The sequence below is a fragment of the Thalassophryne amazonica genome, chromosome 4 (assembly GCF_902500255.1).
Source record: "Thalassophryne amazonica chromosome 4, fThaAma1.1, whole genome shotgun sequence".
Lineage (NCBI taxonomy): Eukaryota > Metazoa > Chordata > Actinopteri > Batrachoidiformes > Batrachoididae > Thalassophryne > Thalassophryne amazonica.
Window position 1 is genome coordinate 92,060,981 of NC_047106.1, and position 18,435 is coordinate 92,079,415.

The window sequence follows — 18,435 nt, forward strand, 5'->3', positions numbered from 1 at the left end:
CAGGGTGCCATTAGGGGAGGTGATGGTCTAGTGGTTAAGGTGTTGGGCTTGAGGTCCAGAAGATCATGGGTTCAAATCCCCCGCCTTACTGGAAAATCACTAGGGCCCTTGGCCAGGCCTTTAATCCCCTGTTGCTCCCGGTGTGTAGTGAGCGCCTTGACATCGGGGTGAATGTGAGGCATAATTGTAAAGCGCTTTGAGCGTCTGATGCAGATGGAAAAGCGCTATATAAATGCAGTCCATTTACCATTTACCATCAGTGGATGCTTGCATGAATGACCAAGTTACACAGATCATTAAAAAATAAACAGTATCAGAACAACATCTCTCTCTCCATCTCACTCAGTCACACACATGCACACACATGCACACAGACACACACGCACAGACAACTTAATCAACTCTGTGTGGAAAAAAAATGCCAAGAATGTTAGGTAGTAAAAAGAAATAAATAACTGAAAAATCACAGTTTGATCATAAAATAAAATAATAATAATAAAAGTGTTGAGTATGACAACTCTTGCTCATGCTTACTTAGCTCGTAATTTCCTACTACACTGAGTGTAAATTCAGAGGCTGTTCTGTTATTCATTCATACACTTAAGACTATTCATGCTCTGAGTTTATAAAAACTTGTTCTGTAAATAGTTCCTTTACTCTTGTGATCAAAAACATTGAATCTCAATTCTGAGGCTGTTCTGTACATATTCATTCATACACTTAAGAATATTCATGTTCTAGTTCATACAAAAGCTTGTATAAATAGTTCTAAAAAGTTCTTAATAGTTCTTAAATAGTTCTCTTACTTTTGTGATCAAAATCATTGATTTGAATCTCAAATTTGAGGTTGTTCTGTAAATAGTTTTCAAATAAACAATAAATATAGTAACTTCTGATCAATCCATATCAATTTCAAGCTTAAAATAATGTACAGATTTAAGCCCCGCCAATTTCTGGTTAAATCACGCCCACTTCCGGGTTAGGCCCCGCCCACTCTGAGTACAGATACAGCTCATTTAGATGGTTGAACAGATACAGATACAGATATAGATAGTGGTGCACTCGCTCATAGCCCTAATAAAATGCAACAATGATGACCTTATGATTTATTTGTAGGATGAAAGGAACAAAATAACATCTGAAAATGGTTTACTGCTTGATATCCCAAATGCAAAAATGTCTTTTAAGTGTTGTGAGAAGGAATGGTAACATTACAATGTGATTTTTTGTCATGGAAAGAGGAGCGGAGGAATTCCGCGCGTCGTGGCGGTGCCGCATGGCGTAAAGCAACGCCGTGATGAAGCCTCACAGGACATGTTCTGGCATGTCCAGGCTCATCCACAATTTCTCAGATAGTCACACGACTGAAAACCCACCGACAGCCATCTGAAAGCCATCTCAAAGCCGTCCTGTGAGACCAACACGGAGGTGGTTTTGTGCCGCGCCATGAGCGGCACGGTGGCGCAATCCTCCGCTTTTCTTTCCATGAAAAAACTCTGTAACAGTGGAATGTGCCGAAAAAGTACTGATGTCCACGTCTCCTGCCATTTTTGTGTAAGTCAGACGACGTCCCAGATCAACAAAGCCTTCACGTTGGAAATTATCTGGTTGTTTCAGCGGGGTTTGAGCCTGTCGATCGGCGCTCAGAGCGCGGCGTGCTCTCAGCAGCTGTGGGCAGTCTTTAAACCGGCTGGAGCACTCCTTAATCTGTGTAATCCCCATAAATCATCCCTCAAAGCCATCTGAATTTTCCGAATGGTGTCCACCTGGAGGTCTCTCACAGTTTTCTGGAAAAAATTGATGCAGCAAAGTTCCAATCGTTCAGACATTATTTGCAATAAAAATCCGATGAGAGGGGTGGACCACTGCTCACACAAAGCCTGCTCACAGGCGAATGACGCAACTGACAGGCGGGAAAAAACTCACGCATGCACACGAAGGTTCAAGCTTGGCTGATGCAATCACACGTGATTCAAATCCATATGGTTTTTGAAAAAAATAAAATGATCGGATACTTTTCTAACAGACCTCGTATATTAACAAATGAAATTCACATAAAACATGAAATGTGTTCAGATCACATGAAATCAAGTCAAAATAAATGTAAGAATCACTATAGGTTTTTGTTATTTGCACTTTCCATACCATCTCAGCTTTTCTGATTTTGTGTTGTTCCAATAAGCCAAATCTGCCTTTTTTTTTTTTTAAAGATGATTATTGAAAGTTTTGGGGATGCAAAAGTCTTAAACTAGACCAATTAATGCCTGATATGAGAAATAAAGAACATATGAGGAGCTTCCGGAGGAAACCAAGGCCTAAACTCTGCTCAGGCACACATTTACTCCTGTAATCCACTGCGTGCCAAACAGTAAACTATACCATGTGTTCAGCAAAACTGTTGCTGTATATCCACCTCAACATCTAACAAATGTAATACAATATCAGACAATGAATTTGCATCATTTGGATTTGTGCTACAAAGAAAATCAACCAAATCATGACTGGTGACTGTTATATCAAAATTAGCTGTTAATAAGACACGGGACAGCCACTGCAGGGTATACTGCAAATTTTTATGTATATACATTTGTTTGTTTTAAGAACAGCACTGATTACAAACATCATGTTTCCTTTAGTACATTTTTATTTAAATTTTATTACATCAGGAGACTGTTTCTACATAATTTTAACCCAATTGATAATGCTACTGGAATATTTCTGTATTACATATATATAAATATATTGAAACACAAAATACATATTTATCATTTGTGTGAGAAAGGGATTAAGAACTGGGTGTCATGTTTACGAGTGTACTTTTCAATTCTAATATCAACCTAATTAACGCAGCTGGTGCTGAATAGTAATTATGCTGTAGTGTTACAAATTAATCTTCACAACATGTTTGAAAGAGGAGCAACACATTTCATTAGCACTCAGAATTAATTACTTTGCTGCACAACACCTGGTGAGCTTCTGTTTCAAACCCTCAGGTCCAGATGTCATCAGCTTTGTCAGACATGCTTGTCTTTGCCACCTGGGAAAAAATGGAAACTGGCAGGTGTAGGATGACATAATAACACCACCTCCTTTCCACTCAATACACAATAACAAAATGAAGATGATCCCAAGTGTGTGCTGATGCATTATGCTTCAGTGCCTTTCAAAACAGATTAAAACTTTAAACAACAATTAATATTGATGTGTAAAAGGTCAAAAGCACTCCCCACATGCACACACACGTCCATATTATCCATGTCAAATATAAATCACATATTTAGTTCTTATATGTGCATTACACCATTATTTTTACAAATGTATTATTTTTTTCAGTTTTAAGGATGGCTTTGAATAATTCAGAGAATGAAAACTACCAGAAACAATTGATATCTCACTTTGAACAAAGCCAAAACTATAAATCTATATACTAAGTGTGGAGGTCCCCATTTTTTGTCCTCAATGGTCTCTGGATCTGTTCAACTCACACATCATCCCTACAATCTTCCCATAACTTCTGTAGTTATGAATGCACATCATGTCTCTTTCACAAATCCCCTTAATTGCCCACATTTTGGCGGTTAATTAGAACTGCAATCTGTGATATACGCCAATTTCCGCCAGATGGCGTTTTTGCCTAGCGAGTATGAATCCATAGGTGCAAAACCTCTGTTTTATATGGATTTCTGTCAAAATTTGTGTCCATGTTCTGTATATATCATTATATAAACCACTAACTTAAAAAAAAAAGTATATGTTTTATGGCTTTATTCTGTCATGAACGCGCTCCTCCCCTGTGCAGTAAATCAAACATACCCCTCTCTTCTTCTACGGTGTTTAATGGCAGCCAGCATCCTTATTGTTGCACTGCTGCCACCTGCTGCATCAGTTCGTTAATATCAGTTATAAGTCTTTCAGTTCTAAATCTTTCAAGTATTTAAATAGCCAACACTTCCTTGACCTTATGGTGAAAATACTTCCTACAGAAACTTCTTTCAGGACTTACTGTGTTGTAAATCAAACCTACCCCTCCCTTCTTCTATGGTGGTTAATAGCAGCCTTATTGTTTAAAAAGCCAACACTTCCCCTTCTCACTTGACCTTATGGCTAACATACTTCCTACAGAAACTTCTTACAATTGATTTCCTTCAGTTTTTACTGTTTAATAGGTAAACCATTCAAAATTGACAATATATTTTGTAAAATAAAATATTTTGAGGTAAAATTAAAGCACTGTGCTAAATACTGTACAGGTATATTCACTGGCTATGATTTTTATTATTTTTATTACAGCTGGTGGCATTTGAAAGCGCTGCATTTTGGTGATGGTGTTTAGTCTGGTAGTGGAATTTGACATTACTATGTAGTATTGATATGGTGATGGTCTTTTTATTTTAATTTTTTTTATCTATCGCATCAGTTTTAAATTGCAAGTGGCCAACGAATTTCATTGGCAATAATAATATAATAATAAAATAATAAACTAAATATAAATATAATATAAAAATAAAAAAGAATAAAATGAAATAAGATTAAAGACAATAAAAAAGTAATTAACCATAAAAAAATTAAAAGAGTAAAATAAATAAAATGTATATAAAAAAAGACACAATAAAATACTAATGATAAACAGGGAGAAGAGATGTGTCTTCAACCTGGCTTTAAAAGTCTCCACAGAGTCCAACTGTCGTATTTGTGCAGGAAGATCATTCCACAGAGCTGGTGCGCGGTGATAAAAGCTTTGTAACCCACTGACCTTTTCTTCACCCTCGGGACACACAATAGTCCTGCACCCTGTGAATGCAGAGCCCTTCCGGCCATAGACTCAACCAGCGGGCCAGATAGGGGGGCGCCAGTCCGTGAACAATTTTATAGGCCAATAGGAATACCTTAAAATCCAATCTCAAGGAGACCGGAAGCCAGTGAAGGGATTCCAGAACTGGCGTAATATGATCAAACCTTCTGCTTCGCGTCAGAAGTCTGGCAGCAGCATTTTGAACCAGCTGAAGACCCCTGATGCCCTGACTGTGGTAAACCAGAAAACAAAGCATTACAATAGTCCAGTCTAGAAGAGACAAATGCATGAATCAGAGTCTCAGCATCAGCCATAGACAGGATGGGACGAATCTTTGCTATATTTCTTAAATGAAAAGAAAGCAGTCCTCGTAATGTCCCTAATGTGAAGGTCAAAGGACAACGTAGGATCAAAATTACCCCAAGGTTCCTCACTTTGTCAGTATGATGTATAACACATGAACCTAGGCTAAGCGCCAGCTGATCAAATTGATGCCGATGTCTTGCTGGACCAAGAACCATCATTTCATTCTTATCAGAGTTCAAAAGTAGAAAGTTGCTAGACATCCAACTTCTCACTGCTGTGAGACAAGTCCTGTAAGATTTTATGTGGACAGGATTTCCAGCAGCTATCGGCATATACAACTGAGTATCATCAGCATAGCAATGAAAAGCAACCCCAAAATGCCGCAAAATGTTCCCAAGGGGTGCCATATACAGGGAAAAAAAGCAGGGGACCCTGAACGGATCCCTGCGGAACCCCGAACTTCATACCCTTAAAGTCAGAGGGAGTGTCGTGCACAAAACACAGTGGGAACGACCAGACAAATAAGATGTCAGCCACGCAAGAGCAGGTCCAGTAATCCACAAACAGTTTCTAGCCTATCAAGTAGAATATGATGATCAACTGTGTCAAACGCAGCACTGAGATCCAACAACACTATATCCTGTAGTAGTATCCGAGTCCATTGCTCGCAGAAGATCATTAACTACTTTATAAGTGCTGTTTCTGTGGAGTGATGTCTTCTAAAAGCAGACTGCAATGGCTCAAAAAGGTCATTCTCAGTCCACAAGCTGCCGTGAAACCACCTTTTCCAGAATTTTAGAGCAGAATGATAGATTTGATATCGGCCTATAATTTTTCAATACACCAGGATCAAGATTAGATTTCTTGAGTAGTGGTTTAACCACGGCAGATTTAAAACAATTTGGAACAGATCCAGAGTTTAAAAGAAAGGTTAAAAATTTCCAGCACAGTCGGGCCCAAGAATGGGTCAAACATCCTTAAACAATTTTGTTGGTATAGGATCAAATAAACAGGTTGTGCTTGAGTCATCATGAGTTTTGTCAGCACACCTTGTGAGATACTGTTAAATTCCGTGAATCTAGGTAGCACCTCAGTAGTAGTCCCAAGCTCAGTAGCTGGATACAATGACTGGACCAAAGTATGCTGTGATGTGCTCAACCTAATATCTTCTATTATCTTTTCGAAATAGTCCAGAAAGTCCTGTGCTAAAAAAGGAGAATGTCAACAGGTGGCTGTCCATGAATAAGAAATGCCACCGTATCAAACAAAAACTTTGAGTTATGCTTGTTTTGTTTATCGATTCAGAGTAATAGGCCTGCTTCGTAGCCAATAAAGCATGCTTATAATCTAAAATAGCTTCACGCCATGCAATAGTTATCATGTCTTTAAGGGTATTATTTACTAAAAGCAGAAAGGGTGTAATTATTGATTTTTTTTTTAAAGACACACTTAGAATTTGATGAATGTAGAATGAAAGCAATGAAAGCAGAATTAAAGTCAGTTAATGCAGACAGTCACTCCATTTGTGGAAACTTATTACAGACAATACACACAGGATAGTAAATAAATGTTAATCAATCAATACTTGAGCCATATTTTGTTCTAGTATAACAGTCAGATAACACTGTTTTAAAAACCAAGAAAAGCTTTCCCCGGGGTGCATGCCCCTGGACCCCCCTAGGGGACATCGCCCCTTCGACGCTTGGCCATTCACTCTCCGAAAAAATTTTCAGTTGCTTGCACCTATGTGAATCCATCCAGCTTCCATGTATGACATTCATTGCATTGTCACTGAGCACTGCTTTTTTTTTTTGTCTGTATTTTACAGCGTCCTGAAAGTGTCATCACAAAATGTTTTGCATGTGGAGAGAATGTGTGCATGTTTTATTATATTGTGCGCTCCTTTAATTAAATTGTGCACACGTTTTACCATCGTTTGAGTATAACAAGGGCATGATCTACTTAAATGTGGCCACAATTTGTAAAACATGCACTCAATTACTCAATATTGTCTTGAAACATGAATGTTGGCCATTAGCCAACAAACCAGGAAACAGTGTAATACGTACATTTCGCCATTAGAAATGGATCTGGCCAGGGAATATCATGGTTTGGGCGCACACAGACATACAGAGAACTCTAGCTACCCAGCATGGCATCATCTGGAGTTTAAGCACATTAAAAAGATGCTGAGGGCGAAGCGTCTCCCCCTCGTGAGTATGACAATTTAGCTCATATTATGAAGTAATTTTGAATGAACAGAAAATGTGCACACATTTTATTAATTTGAGGGCTCAATTAAAGGAAAATGTGCACACGAATTATCACGGCCAGGACAACGTGGGCACAAATTATCACGGCCAAGAAAACATGCGCACATTTTAATCATTTGACAGCATGTTTATTAATTCATGGGCTCAATTAAAGGAAAACATGTGCACAAATTATCATGGCCAGAAAAAAAATATCACTTTAAGTGACCTCGTCCCGGGTTCCGTAGTATTTCATAAAGGTAGGTCATTGAAAATTATCTGAAATGTGTTCTAGGGCAAAAACATCCACATATTCCAAATGTGCCATCACATTTGAGCCTGCTATTATGGTTCGGGCGCTACGGGACCATTTTGATGCAGAAAATAGCACTTGGGCAGCCCCCCCCAAGAAAATGCATTGCTTCTTAATTGCAACACAATGACAGCATGTTTTATTAAGTAAGTGATTTTGTGAATTCAATGAATAGCTTGGGTTTATTCCCTTGATAACAAAACCAACCAGAATTACATCGCAAAGTGCAACTGCAATTGACAATATATTCACAAATAGAACAGATGAAATTATTAAGAATGGGATATTGATGACAGATCTCAGTGATCATTTACCAGTTTTTTCAATATTTAAATATAAAAATAGGTACAAAAAAAACTGTTATAAACTTTAAAAGAGATAAGTCATTAAAAGCCTTAGAGGCATTAAATTATGATCTTAAAAATCAAAATTGGGAAGAGGTTTATGTCGGTGACGTTAATGTAGCATATAGGTCATTCATGAAAATACTGATGAAATCATATAATAAAAATTGTAAATTAATAAAAACTAGTACGAAAAGAGTAAATAAACCATGGCTGACCAAGGGAATAAAAAACGCTTGTGTAAAGAAAAACTATTTATATAAGTGCTTTTAAAAATGCAAACAAAGGAAACAGAACACAGATACAAAAAATATAAAAATAAACTATTGACAATAATTAGGAAACAAAAAAAGATTATTATAGTGAACAATTGAATAAGAGTAAAGATAATATGAGGCAACATCGGGAATTATAAAAAGTGTGATGGAAAGTGACGGAGTGAAATCAACTTTTCCAAATTACCTTGTCAAGGAAAATAAAGAGATAATGATATAAAAGAAGTTGTAAATGAGTTTAATGATTATTTCTCAAAGGTGGGATCAAATCTGGTGGGAAATAAACCAATAGTAGAAGATAAATTAAATACAATTGTAAATACAGTCAATAGTATTTTCCTTGACAATGTGGAAAAAGATGAAACAAGGAATATTGTAAAAAACTGTGTAAGCAAAAGATCAACTGACTATGAAGACTTAGACATGATGACTGTAAAAAGTATAATAGAAACTGTTATTGAACCATTCACTTACATTTGTAATCTGTCCCTGTCAACAGGAATTTTCCCAGACGAAATGAAACTTGCTAAGGTAGTCCCGTTATATAAAAATGGAGACAAACATAAGGTTTCAAATTACAGGCCAGTGTCATTGCTTCCACAGTTTTCTAAAATTATGGAAAAGGTTTTTGTGATAAGGTTGGATAAATTCATTGAGAAACATCATATTTTAAATAATGCTCAGTATGGATTCAGAACAAAACATTCGACAGCTATGGCAATTATGGAATTAACAGAGAAAATATCAACAGCAATAGACAATAAGGATTATATGGTAAGTGTTTTATTGACTTGAAAAAGCTTTTGATGTTATCGATCATTCAAGATTGCTTCACAAGTTACAACAATATGGAATAAGAGGGACTGCACATCAGTGGGTAAAAAGCTACTTAGAAAATAGAAAACAGTTTGTTCAGATAAATAATACTAAATCAGAATTGTGTAATATTATGTGTGGAGTACCACAAGGGTCGGTACTTTGACCCAAACTGTTTATTTTGTATATCAGTGATTTTGTGAATATATCTAATGTACTTGGTAGCATTTTATTTGCTGACGACACAACATTATTTTACTCTGGATCAGATATACAGGAAGTAGCACAAGTGATAAATACAGAGTTAGAAAAACTGAAATATTGGTTTGATATAAACAGATTGTCACTTAATCTTAATAAAACAAATTTCATATTGTTTAATGACAGAGTTAAAAAACAATGATGTGTCATTAATAGATGACAAATAGATGGAATGGACATTGAAAGGGTAAAAGAAATGAAATTTTTAGGAGTTATGATTGATGAAGATTTTACATGGAAGTCACACCTAAATTACATAAAAGGAAAGATAGCGAAAGCCATTGCTGTTTTGCATAAATCTAAATATTCATTAAATAGTTATGGATTATTAACATTGTACAAATTCATTGATTGTTCCATATTTGACTTATTGTGTAGAAATCTGGGGATCAACATGTACAACTTATACACAACCTTTATTTATTTTGCAGAAAAGAGCTTTAAAAGTGATTGGCAACAGTCGATTTAGAGATCCATCTAATCCATTGTTCCTTAAGTATAGGGTACTTAAATGTCATGATTTAGTTGATTTGAAATTACTACAAATAATGTACCAAGTGAATAACAATACCTTACCAATAAACATTCAAAATATGTTTGAAAAAAGAGCAAGTAGTTATAATTTGAAGGGCATAGAAGTCTTTAAAAAAAACATGATTCAGAACCAAGATAAAGGAACGGAGTATTGCAGTGAATGATGTAAAATTATGGAACAACCTCAACAAAGAAATCAAAGAATCAAGGTCGCTTAAATTATTTTAAAAACGTCTTAAACTTGATGTATTTCGTAAGTATGAAACTATGAAATAAGTCAGTGGGCTGTGACAAAGCCAAAAATGTAATCTGTTAATAATGTTTAGAATGTTTGAAGTTTAAAATGTAATCTATTAGGATGTAGTCTTTTAAATAATGGTTTAAAATTAGGAAAGAAGTCAGTGGCATGTGACAAAGTCATAGAAATGCAATGATGTCGATTGATGATGCTTTGCAAGATTGTATTGTAAAAAGGGGCAGAATATATAAGACTTGTTCTTCCAAACTGCTCCTTTTCGTTCAATGGTTTGTAATGTTTTGTTAATTTTGCTTTCTGTTTTTCTTTTAAATTAATTAAATAAATCCTCAATAAAAAAAAAAAATAAAAAAATTTCGTGCATTCTCATAATTTATTATAATCTGTCATTGCGCTTGGGCAGCCCACCCCAAAAAAAAGCATAAAGACAGTATAACTTTGTGAAAGCATTGCTTCTTAATATTTGCAAACAAATGTCAGCATGTTTTTATTATATTTTCTTTCCAGTCTTGCCTTATAATCTGTCACTCCCATCATGGTTCAGTATACACTAGGTGGCGATGTTACTGCTGCAAATGTCTTTTACTACCACCTGGTGTTGTGATAGATAGATAGATAGATAGATAGATACATTTTATTGACAACTTCTTAACATAATCAGAAAAAATTAAAAGTTACATCAGTTTTCATTACACTGCAGAGTCAGTCATTTCATAATTATTAGGACTTAAAAAAAGATGATGTTTAATCTTCTTAAATAAGGGCTCAGTGTTGTAGCTGCTACTTCAAAATGCTTTGAAAGCTTTCTTTTGGAAGCTAATATGTTGTTTCAGTATCTGCTGCACACTTTCCTGGGTCAGTGACTCACGATTAGTACACTCTTCCTTCACCGTCCGAAGTATTTTATATATATATATATATATATATATATATATATATACGAGGGCTGTCAATAAAGTATAGGTCCTTTTTATTTTTTTTCAAAAACTATATGGATTTCATTCATATGTTTTTACGTCAGACATGCTTGAACCCTCGTGCGCATGCGTGAGTTTTTCCACGCCTGTTGGTGACGTCATTCGCCTGTGAGCACTCCTTGTGGGAGGAGTCGTCCAGCCCCTCGTCGGAATTCCTTTGTCTGAGAAGTTGCTGAGAGACTGGCGCTTTGTTTGATCAAAATTTTTTCTAAACCTGTGAGACACATCGAAGTGGACACGGTTCGAAAAATTAAGATGGTTTTCGGTGAAGATTTTAACGGCTGATGAGAGATTTTGAGGCGATACTGTCGCTTTAAGGACTTCCCACGGAGCGAGACATCGTGCAGCACTCCCAGGCGCCGTCGTCAGCCTGTTTCAAGCTGAAAACCTCCATATTTCAGGCTCTATGGATCCAGGACCTCGTGAGAGAACAGAGAAGTTTCAGAAGAAGTCGGTTTCAGCATTTTATCCGGATATTCCACTGTTAAAGGAGATTTTTTTTAATGAAAGACGTGCGGATGCAGCCGGCGCGGTGTGGCGGCACAGGAAAAACACCTCTGTGATGATAACCATTTGTAAAATCCAGGCAGCTTTTGATGGCTTTCAGTGGAGTGAGTATATGAGAAATTGTTTAACAGCTGGACATGTTCCAACTTGTCCTTAAGGCTTCCAACGGAGGTGTTTTTCCTGTGGCGGGGCATCGCGGTGGCTGCGAGCCGACGCTGCAATCCGTCCTGTTTTTCCTGTTTTTCTTGTTGTTTCATGCTAGCAAATTATACAGTATTTTTTGTCTTTCTGATGCCTGATTCTGTTTTTTTCTCTCTGTTTAAGGTGCAGCTCCATCCAGAGATGGGAGTTGTATTCATGTTGGCGACCCTGCTGTCCTGTGCGCCAATAGCATTTCTTGTATATTCGTCCGTGACTTGTTCTGTGAATTGTTCTGTAATTTATGTTTGTAGCACGGCCCAAGCAGGGGGTCACCCCTTTGAGTCTGGTCTGCTTGAGGTTTCTTCCTCAGAGGGAGTTTTTCCTTACCACTGTTGCTCTGGGGGTTGGTAAGGTTAGACCTTAGTTGTGTGAAGCACTTTGAGGCAACTATGTTGTGATTTGGCGCTATATAAATGAAAATAAATTGAAATTCATCTGAAGAGTAAATGGCTACAAATACAGCAAGCTTGTTGGAGTCAATGTTGTCATAAAAAAGATCCTTGGATACAGTATCCCAAGTGTGAGAGAGTGAGTGTACTGTGATGTATTTGGGAAATATTGCAAAAGAAGTACACGGGGAGGACCAGTACCTCACTAAACTACTATTAACTGCAGCACAGAAGGCCATAACAAGACTGTGGCTCAAACCTAATGCCCCAGACAAGCTTCAACGGGCTAATATCATACAGGACATTTCTCAGATGGAGAAAAGAACCTTCTCAATTAGGTTAAAAGAATCAGATTATGAGGACAAATGGAGAAAGTGGCATGACTTTGTGAGCTCAGACATTACTGACTTAATGTCTGCACCATGTACCAACCAGTTGAATGTAGAAGAAGAGGAAGACCTTTTGTTTGCATGGCATCTTTTCAGACATGAAGTCGCGGAGTGCTTTACAGAGTTAAGTATTTATAAATGTAACCTCCTCCCATCCTCCAGATTGGTTTTGTGTGTTGTTTATAAATCTTTAAAAACTTGCAATAAAAATAAAGTAATAAAAAAAGAAAATGTGGTTCATGGTTTGGATGGGCCAAAAAATGTTTACAGATTTCAAATGCCCAGCATTCTGAGGTTTTCTGGCCCATATCATTAGACATTTTTACAGTGTCCAAAAGATCCATATTTTTATGACAGAGCCTTTATGGAACATAATGAACTTGCATTTGTTTTTGTTCTGACTGCTAAAAATGGAAATATTAAAAAAGAATTCCTTGTTTGAAGATCATCTTTTAATAACATTGTGTTTGTCCAAGTGATGGCTTTGTCCTGTCTGGCAAAGTAGCCATGACACTCAGGTTTTACAAACAGGTGCCTTTGATGTTCACATTTTAGAGGTATTTGTGTAAATGAAACCTTTAACCGAATACAAATGTGATATGTTTTGAATTGCTGAAATCCATTGATTACATTAAAGGGACAATCTCTGATACAACTGTAAACCATAGGGCACTCAAAGAATACAAAGCTCCATCAAGGCCAAACTGGTTATCTGTCGTTAACTGGGCTTGAGAGTTATCAAAATTTGACTTTCTTTTTTTTTTTCCATTTCCAGCTCAGCTCAAATAGTGACCATTTTGACCTAAAATGCATAGAACACTGTCATCTACTGGATGGCAGTGTGAATTGTGAATAGCGTCCAACCATCACATGGTTGCTATTCGTTGCACTGAATCACACTTAACAAACAGAATGTTCAGTTTTGAAAATGTCTTTTTTTTACAAATTAATAAAATAACATATTTACAAATACACATTTATGTGTAAAAACCAACATGCACATTACAGTAACTTGTGTGTTGTTGTTTTTTATAAATAATTAACCAACCAACCAGTGATGAAGAGGCTTATTTTCCCATAATGCCTTTTAGCATCTGTGAGTGTTAATGCTCAAACCTTCAAAATTAGTGTATAACTTTAAAACAAAAAGATATGTCTGATATTTTCACTTTGTAAAAATGACATAGTTGACGTTAATATCAATGAACTGTCTGGAATTAGTTTGGTTGTTAAATCAAACCATAAGTCAAAACTGCTTTGCTTTTGATGCCTTCCACCACATGCCTGGGACACTGTATGTTGAATGTAAATGACTTTTTTGTAGCAATTTGCCCACCAGGTCCCTTCTGGTGAGGTAGGCTTGAGCTCAGCTCCTCACTGCTTTCTTGTGGTGACTCGACCATGCAGCCCATTTTTCAAATATCTTCCTATTGTGCATATTGAAACAACCACACCACTTTTTTTTCAAAGAGTCCTGTATTTCGGCTGCAGTTATTTTTCTTTTCTTCATTTTCTTTCACAATCCATTTGCTTTCCCTATGACTCAGAAACCAGAAACATTAGTACAACACTGGATGAAAGATGCAGGGGTCTGTCAGGAGCTCAGAAACTCATGGATCTTTTATACACACACTGATTCTAAGGAAACAGATCACAGGTGAGAATGGCTACCTTTTGTAGCTATTCAAATCCATTTGTGCCAATTTGTGTGCATGTAAAAGAGATTTTGATCTCAATGGGATTTTATCTGGTTGAATAAAGGTTATTATTATTACATTATCAGGCCAAATTCACCAAGGTATGGAAACTTTTGATCAGGGCCATTTGAGTAGTTTCTGTTGTCATTATGATTTAAAAAGAGTCAACACAGTATGACAATAAATGGCTTCACCCAACCAATAACCATGACTGAAAAAAAGTGTTTGTGTTCTCAATCATATTGTCTGATAAACGGCCAAAAAAATCTAAAATTCTGTCAGGGTATGTAAACATTTGTGCACAACTGTATATATGGCCTCATAAAGGGGCTATAAAATATATACATACCTAAGTGGTTAGCACTGTTGCTTCACAGCAAGAAGGTCATGGAATCGCTCCCCACCTGGTCCTTTCTGTGTGGAGTTTGCATGTTCTCCCTGTGCTTGCATGGGTTCCCTCTGGATGCTGCAAAGACATACATGTTAGGTGAATTGGAAACTTTAAATTGACTATAGGCGTGCATCTGTGACTACATTTACATGCAGCCAATAACCCTTTCATAACCCTTTCATAACCGGAATATTAGCAATATCCCGGTTGTGCATGGCCATGTAAACACCCACAAAACCCTGAATATGCTCATATTCTGGTTTTTAAAAACCCTAATATGACCCCTGGGTTACTCCTTTTCTAACCCGAATATCAGGTCATATAAACGTGCATTGGAATATCCCCATAGAAAGGAACATTATTTTGTGTTCTGCGCATGTCCTATCCGCAAGGAATTTTGGTCTTTTGAGTACGGCAACTACTTGTATGCGGCACGCGCAACCCACCGGACACCACAGAAGCAGAGGTAAACAAGCATGGGGAAATCCAGACACGGCAGCACAGCACCACACTTGTAGAGTGAGGAGGAAACTGAGTACTGATTGATTAGTATGATTGATTGATTAGTATCATGAAAGACATAAATATAATGTCTTCTATTGATGGTAGAATGTACCAAGATAGCAACAATTACAAGAAGGTGACCGAAAAGTTACGCGAAGCAGGATTTTCACAAATGCCAGACCAAATCGAGCACCGGTGGAAGACGTGCGTCGCTGTTTAGATGGGGATATCCCAAATGATAGCAATGACCATGTATACAGGAGTAACTCTGTCTGCTTAAGCATGTAAACAGGTTATTCCTAATGATTCAGAAACCGGAATATTGACCTTATCCCAAATATTAACGGCATGTAAACGTAGCCAGTGTGTGATTGTGTTTGTCTGTGTACAGTAGTGTTCAGAATAACAGTAGTGCTATGTGACTAAAAAGATTAATCCAGGTTTTGAGTATATTTCTTATTGTTACATGGGAAACAAGGTACCAGTAGATTCAGTAGATTCTCACAAATCCAACAAGACCAAGCATTCATGATATGCACACTCTTAAAGTGGATATGACACATAAAATATGGTAAAACTGATATAGATATCAAAAAATACATACAGTATAGTAAGTTGAAAGTGGTTTTAATTATTATCACTGAGAAATAAAGTTTGTACAGTTTCTCAAAAGTGTGTTTCTTGGAAAGCGCGCTGGTAGCTTTCCATCAGCGGTCACGTGATGCCGTGACATCACAGCGTGTAGAGTCCCGTCTTTGTCTGTTAGATTAACAACAGGAACAGATGGACCTCAGCATGGACAGTGACGAGATCAAGAACTTTTCTGACTCCTCTTCAAGTGTGGATTATTTCTGACTCGGATCTTGAGGATGTCGCAGCAGTGATTAGACCAGGGGTGGGCAATCATGTGCCATGAAGGGCCGAGACACTGCAGGTTTTGCTTACTACCAATCACCTCAGCAGGTGATGTCAGTCATGATCAGGTGTCTCAGCAGGTGATTTAATTGACAATCAGGTGTTTATGTTCAGGGGAGAAGCTCATCAGCAACCCACCTGCTGAGGTTATTGGTTGCATGTAAAACCTGCACTGTCTCGGCCCTCGCTGCCAACCCCTGGATTAGACCCTACAGATTGAAGCCATATCTTTCGGACCAACATTCAAACCAGGAGCATTCTGGCAGCGAAAATAATGCCGACTGTGTTTATGGCGGAGCCGAAGCAGAGGCAAGAGATGTGTCAATTCTGATGGATTTTGAAAGGCTGCAGAATATGGAATGGTAGGGTAGGCTTTGATTTTTGTTGCTGCTGTTTATAACACTCTAATTACTGTATAGCATTTTTGATTCGAGCATCTGTTTACTGCCTTTGTTATTGATCTGGAGCTGCGACAGTGTAGCTATTACTTGCGGACCACTGTCATTACCTTCAGGTTTTTGCCGTTTTTGAGTGCCAGGCATTGCATTCATCCATGTTTAGTTACGTTATTTTCACAAAAGAATAGGAAATAAACAGCGAAAGTTTTGAAAAAGATCGCAGAAAACAACAGTAAACATGCTGCCGCCGTGTTTACATGCCGCTGCCATGTTTACATGCCCCACTGTGTTTACTACGTAAGTTCCTTGACCATTTCAAGATTATTGTGAACATATTATTTGGGGTTTACATTTTATGTGTTCCTGTGAGCGGTGTGAGAACATGGAGATGTAGAGGAAAGTGTCTGCTGTCGGGAGCAAATGCGTGTGTGCGAGCTGAGCGAGCGGCAGCCTGACATTTCGTGCATCACACAACACCGCGGCTTTCGATCAGTCTGCCTGGACTTGAAAAGGCTAAAACCTTTCGCCCTTGTGTTTGTGCAACATGCTGTGACACACTGGTTAGGCATATCGACAAACAAGTCCCTGAGAGCTGTGTTTAATCAAAGTTTCTGCTGCTAAAAAAAGTGTAAACAACGGCCGCCAGGCACGCAAGCCGATGCGGTCTACACGTAGTGACGGATTTTAGGCTTGGTGCTCAGCGGGAAGCTGGTCACGGGGCGTTTTCAGTGGCGGGACGTTCAAATGTTATATATAATGGGAGAATTGCGTCCATTTTCCCAAAATGCTTAGGTTGACCGAATTATATAACCTTTGTTACATGTAATAAGACTATGTTGTCTTTAAGTGTAATATCCACTTTAAGGCTATGAAATTGGGCTGTTAGTAAAAAAAAAGTAGAAAAGGGGGTGTTCACAATAATAGTAGTGTGGCATTCGGTCAGTGAGTTCGTCAATTTTGTGGAACAAACAGGTGTGAATCAGGTGTCCCCTATTTAAGGATGACGCGAGCACCTGTTGAACATGCTTTTCTCTTTGAAAGCCTGAGGAAAATGAGACATTCAAGACATTGTTCAGAAGAACAGCGTAGTTTGATTAAAAAGTCCATTGGAGAGGGGAAAACTTATACGCAGGTGCAAAAAATTATAGGCTGTTCATCTACAATGATCTCCAATGCTTTAAAATGGACAAAAAAAACCAGAGACGCATGGAAGAAAATGGAAAACAACCATCAAAATCAAAAACCATCAAGATGATCAAAGACAGTCTGGAGTTACCTGTAAGTGCTGTGACAGAAGACGCCTGTGTGAAACTAATTTATTTTCAAGAATCCCCCGTAAAGTCCCTCTGTTAAATAAAAGACGTGCAGAAGAGGTTACAATTTGCCAAAGAACACATCAACTGGCCTAAAGAGAAATGGAGGAATATATTGTGGACTGATGAGAGTAAAATTGTTCTTTTTGGGTCCTTTTTGGGTTTATGAGATGACCCCCAAACTCTGAATTCAAGCCACAGTTCACAGTGAAGACAGTGAAGCATGGTGGTGCAAGCATCATGATATGGGCATGTTTCTCCTACTATGGTGTTGGGCCTATATATTGCATACCAGGTATCATGGATCCGTTTGGATATGTCAAAATACTTGAAGAGGTCATGTTGCCTTATGCTGAAGAGGACATGCCCTTGAAATGGATGTTTTAACAAGACAATGACCCCAAGCACACTAGTAAACGAGCAAAATCTTGGTTCCAAACCAACAAAATTAATGCCTTGCAGATGTGAAGAAATCATGAAAAACTGTGGTTATACAACTAAATACTAGTTTAGTGATTCACAGGATTGCTAAAAAGCAGTTTGAACATAACAGTTTTGAGTTTGTAGCATCAACAGCAGATGCTACTATTATTGTGAACACTCCC

At 37.6% G+C, this 18,435-nt stretch overlaps 1 long non-coding RNA gene across 1 annotated transcript; it reads left to right on the forward strand.

The window, feature by feature from the left end:
* Window positions 1–6,471: 6,471 nt before the first annotated feature.
* On the forward strand, window positions 6,472–17,604 carry LOC117509231. The gene is made up of 3 exons (XR_004560322.1): window positions 6,472–6,667; window positions 12,659–12,664; window positions 17,565–17,604. It is a non-coding gene; the product is annotated as an uncharacterized LOC117509231 (long non-coding RNA).
* The last annotated feature ends 831 nt before the right edge of the window (window positions 17,605–18,435 follow it).